The sequence below is a fragment of the Triticum dicoccoides genome, chromosome 6A (genome assembly GCF_002162155.2).
Source record: "Triticum dicoccoides isolate Atlit2015 ecotype Zavitan chromosome 6A, WEW_v2.0, whole genome shotgun sequence".
NCBI lineage: Eukaryota > Viridiplantae > Streptophyta > Magnoliopsida > Poales > Poaceae > Triticum > Triticum dicoccoides.
Window position 1 is genome coordinate 11,222,188 of NC_041390.1, and position 5,850 is coordinate 11,228,037.

Below are 5,850 nucleotides of genomic sequence, written 5' to 3' on the forward strand. Positions count from 1 at the left end.
AAATCATCTGTGAAGTAAGAACATAACGATATCCACTACATGCCTCAGCACTCATTGGACCGCACACATCAAAATGTATTATTTCCAACAAGTTGCTTTCTAGTTCCATTTTACTGAAACCGAGGCTTTCAGTCATCTTGCCCATGTGGTATGATTTGCATGTCTCAAGTGATTCAAAATCAAGTGAGTCCAAATGGTCCATTTGCATGGAGTTTCTTCATGCATATACACCAATAGACATGGTTCGCATGTCTCAAACTTTTCAAAAACGAGTGAGCCCAAAGATCCATCAACATGGAGCTTCTTCATGCGTTTTATACCGATATGACTTACGTGGCAGTGCCACAAGTAGGTGGTACTATCATTACTATCTTATATCTTTTGGCATGAACATGTGTATCACTATGATCGAGATTCAATAAACCATTCATTTTAGGTGCAAGACCATTGAAGGTATTATTCAAATGAACAGAGTAACCATTATTCTCCTTAAATGAATAGCCGTATCGCGATAGACATAATCCAATCATGTCTATTCTCAACGCAAACACCAAATAACAATTATTTAGGTTTAACACCAATCTCGATGGTAGAGGGAGCGTGCGATGCTTGATCATATCAACATTGGAAACACTTCCAACACATATCGTCAGCTCACCTTTAGCTAGTCTCCGTTTATTCCGTAGCTTTTATTTCAAGTTACTAACACTTAGCAACCGAACCGGTATCTAATACCCTGGTGCTACTAGGAGTACCAGTAAAGTACACATTAACACAATGTATATCCAATATACTTCTATCGACCTTGCCAGCCTTCAGTTCTACCAAGTATCTAGGGTAATTCTGCTCCAGTGGCTGTTCCCCTTATTACAAAAGCACTTAGTCTCGGGTTTGGGTTCAACCTTGGGTTTCTTCACTAGAGCAGCAGCTGATTTGCCATTTCATGAAGTATCCCTTCTTGCCCTTGCCCTTCTTGAAACTAGTGGTTTCACCAACCATCAACAATTGATGCTCCTTCTTGATTTCTACTTTTGTGGTGTCAAACATCGCGAATATCTCAAGGATCATCATATATGTCCCTGATATATTATAGTTCATCACGAAGCTCTAGCAGCTTGGTGGTAATGACTTTGGAGAAACATCACTTTCTCATCTGGAAGATCAACTCCCACTCGATTCAAATGATTGTTGTACTCAGACAATCTGAGCACAAGCTCAACAATTGAGCTTTTCTCCCTTAGTTTGCAGGCTAAGAAAATCGTCGGAGGTCTTATACCTCTTGACGTGGGCACGAGCCTGAAATCCAAATTTCAGCCCTCGAAACATCTCATATGCTTCGCGACGTTTCAAAACGTCTTCGGTGCCTCAACTCTAAACCGTTTAACTGAACTATCACGTAGTTATCAAAATGTGTATGTCAGATGTTCGCAACATCCACAGACAACGTTCGAGGTTCAGCACACTGAGCGGTGCATTAAGGACATAAGCCTTCTATGAAGCAATGAGGACAATCCTCAGTTTACGGACCTAGTCCGCATAATTGCTACTATCAACTTTCAACTAAATTTTTTTCTCTAGGAACATATCTAAACAGTAGAACTAAAGCGCGAGCTACGACATAATTTGCAAAATCCTTTTGACTATGTTCAGGATAAAAAAGTTCATCTTATGAACTTCCACTCAGATAGATATCCCTCTAGTCATCTAAGTGATTACATGATCCGAGTCAACTAGGCCGTGTCCGATCATCACGTGAGACGGACTAGTCATCATCGGTGAACATCTTCATGTTGATCGTATCTACCATACGACTCATGCTCGACCTTTCGGTCTCTTGTGTTCCGAGGCCATGTCTGTACATGCTAGGCTCGTCAAGTCAACCTAAGTGTTTCGCGTGTGTAAATCTGTCTTACACCCGTTGTATGTGAACGTTAGAATCTATCACACCCGATCATCACGTGGTGCTTCGAAACGACGAACTTTCGCAACGGTGCACAGTTAGGGGGAACACTTTCTTGAAATTTTAATGAGGGATCATCTTATTTACTACCGTCGTTCTAAGCAAATAAGATGTATAAACATGATAAACATCACATGCAATCAAATAGTGACATGATATGGCCAATATCATAGTGCTCCTTTTGATCTCCATCTTCGGGGCTCCATGATCATCATCACCGGCATGACACCATGATCTCCATCATCATGATCTCCATCATCGTGTCTTCATGAAGTTGTCTCGCCAACTATTACTTCTACTACTACAGCTAACGGTTAGCAATAAAGTAAAGTAATTACATGGCGTTGTTTAATGACACGTAGGTCATATAATAAATTAAGACAACTCCTATGGCTCCTGCCGGTTGTCATACTCATCGACATGCAAGTCGTGATTCCTATTACAAGAACATGATCAATCTCATACATCACATATCATTCATCACATTCTTCTTGGCCATATCACATCACATAGCATACCCTACAAAAACAAGTTAGATGTCCTCTAATTGTTGTTTGCATGTTTTACGTGGCTGCTATGGGTTTCTAGCAAGAACGTTTCTTACCTACGCAAAACCACAACGTGATATGCCAATTGCTATTTACCCTTCATAAGGACCCTTTTCATCGAATCCGATCCGACTAAAGTGGGAGAGACAAACACCCGCCAGCCACCTTATGCAACTAGTGCATGTTTGTCGGTGGAACCGGTCTCACGTAAGCGTACGTGTAAGGTTGGTCCGGGCCGCTTCATCCCACAATGCCGCCGAATCAAGATTGGACTAGTAACGGTAAGCATATTGAACAAAATCAACGCCCACAACTACTTTGTGTTCTACTCGTGCATAGAATCTACGCAATAGACCTAGCTCATGATGCCACTGTTGGGTAACGTAGCAGAAATTCAAAATTTTCCTACGTGTCACCAAGATCTATCTATGGAGAAACCAGCAACGAGGGGAAGGAGAGTGCATCTACATACCCTTGTAGATCGCTAAGCGGAAGCGTTCAAGAGAACGGGGTTGAAGGAGTCGTACTCGTCGTGATCCAAATCACCGATGATCCTAGTGCCGAACGGACGGCACCTCCGCGTTCAACACACGTACAGCCCGGTGATGTATCCCGCGCCTTGATCCAACAAGGAGAGAGGGAGAGGTTGAGGAAGACTCCATCCAGCAGCAGCACAACGGCGTGGTGGTGGTGGAGGAGCGTGGCAATCCTGCAGGGCTTTGCCAAGCACCACGGGAGAGGAGGAAGGAGAGATGCAGGGCTGCGTCATATAGAGGAGAGGAACTCGCGTCTTATGAGCAGCCCAAACCTCAACTATATATAGGGGAAGGGGAGGGGCTGCGCCCCCTTTAGGGTTTCCACCCCTAGGGGTGGCGGCCAGCCTAGATCCCATCTAAGGGAGGCGGCCAAGGGGGAGGGGGAGAGGGAGGCGCACCAGGATGGGCCTCAGGGCCCATCTGCCCTAGGGTTTGCCCCCTTCTCCTCTCCCTTGCGCCTTGGGCCCTTGTGGGGGGGTGCACCAGCCCACCTGGGGCTGGTCCCCTTCCACACTTGGCCCATGAAGCCCTCCGGGGCTGGTGGCCCCACTTGGTGGACCCCCGGGACCCTCCCGGTGGTCCCGGTACGTTACCGATAAACCCCGAAACTTTTCCGGTGACCAAAATAGGACTTCCCATATATAAATCTTTACCTCCGGACCATTCCGGAACTCCTCGTGACGTCCGGGATCTCATTCGGGACTCCGAACAACATTCGGTAACCACATACAAACTTCCTTTATAACCCTAAAGTCATCGAACCTTAAGTGTGTAGACCCTACGGGTTCGGGAGACATGCAGACATGACCGAGACGTTCTCCGGTCAATAACCAACATCGGGATCTGGATACCCATGTTGGCTCCCACATGTTCCACGATGATCTCATCGGATGAACCACGATGTCAAGGACTTAATCAATCCCGTATACAATTCCCTTCGTCTATCGATATGATACTCGCCCGAGATTCGATCGTCGGTATCCTGATACCTTGTTCAATCTCATTACCAGCAAGTCTCTTTACTCGTTCCGTAACACATCATCCCGTGATCAACTACTTGATCACATTGTGGACATTATGATTATGTCCTACCGAGTGGGCCCAGAGATACCTCTCCGTCACACGGAGTGACAAATCCCAGTCTCGATTCATGCCAACCCAACAGACACTTTCGGAGATACCCGTAGTGTACCTTTATAGCCACCCAGTTACGTTGTGACGTTTGGCACACCCAAAGCACTCCTACGGTAACCGGGAGTTGCACAATCTCATGGTTTAAGGAAATGATACTTGACATTAGAAAAGCTTTAGCATACGAACTACACGATCTAGTGCTATGCTTAGGATTGGGTCTTTTCCATCACATCATTCTCCTAATGATGTGATCCCGTTATCAACGACATCCAATGTCCATGGTCAGGAAACCGTAACCATCTATTGATCAACGAGCTAGTCAACTAGAGGCTTACTAGGGACATGGTGTTGTCTATGTATCCACACATGTATCTGAGTTTCCTATCAATACAATTCTAGCATGGATAATAAACGATTATCATGAACAAGGAAATATAATAATAATCAATTAATTATTGCCTCTAGGGCATATTTCCAACAGTCAGATTGTTCGGTGTTGGGCAGTGCGGTTGAGTCCGGGCTGTTATTGCCGGGTTCCCCTTCCCATACTACGGACGGCTTGAATAACCTTTCCAAGAAGATGTTGGGAGGGACTGCATCGCGTTTTGCGCCGATGCGTGCCAGGACATCCGCCGCCTGATTATTTTCCCGGGCTATATGGTGAAATTCGAGCCCTTCGAACCGAGCTGACATTTTTAAGACGATGTTGCGATAAGCTGCCATTTTTGGATCCTTGGCATCGAAGTCTCTGTTTATTTGGGATATTGCGAGGTTCGAATCCCCTCGCACTTCTAGGCGTTGAATACCCATGGATACTGCCATCCAGAGACCATGTAAGAGGGCCTCGTATTCGGCTGCATTGTTGGAGTCTGTGTACATAATCTGGAGTACATATTGAACTGTGTCTCCTGTGGGGGACGTCAAAACGACGCCAGGCCCCAGACCGGCCAACATTTTGGAGCCGTCGAAATGCATGATCCAGTTTTAATATGTGCCGTACTCTTTAGGGAGTTCGGCCTCCGTCCATTCTGTGACGAAGTCAGCCGAAACTTGCGACTTGATAGCTCGCCATGGCTTATAAGTTATCTCGAATGAGAGGAGCTCGATGGCCCATTTCGCAATCCGTCCCGTTGCGTCGCGGTTGTTTATAATATCGTTTAGTGGTACTTCTGAGGCTACTGTTATTGAACACTCTTGAAAGTAGTGTCGCAGCTTCCGGGATGCCATGAATACCGCGTACACAATCTTTTGATAATGCGGGTACCTTGATTTGCACGGAGTGAGGACAGTGGACACATAATAGACCGGCTTCTGAAGGGGGAATTTGTGTCCGTCCGTTTCTCGTTCGACGACGAGCACTGCGCTCACAACCTGATGGGTTGCTGCAATGTATAATAGCATTGGTTCGCCAATGTTTGGCGCGGCCAGGACTGGGTTTGTTGCCAATATGGCTTTTATTTTGTCGAGTCCGGCTGTGGCTGCGTCCGTCCACTCGAAGTGTTCGGTGCACCGAAGGAGGCGGTAAAGGGGGAGTGCCTTTTCTCCCAAGCGGGAGATAAAGCGGCTTAGAGCCGCCACGCATCCGATTTACTTTTGTATTTGTTTGAGGTCCTTTGGGATATCCAATTGTGACAGAGCTCGGATCTTGGCTGGATTTGCTTCAATTCCTCTA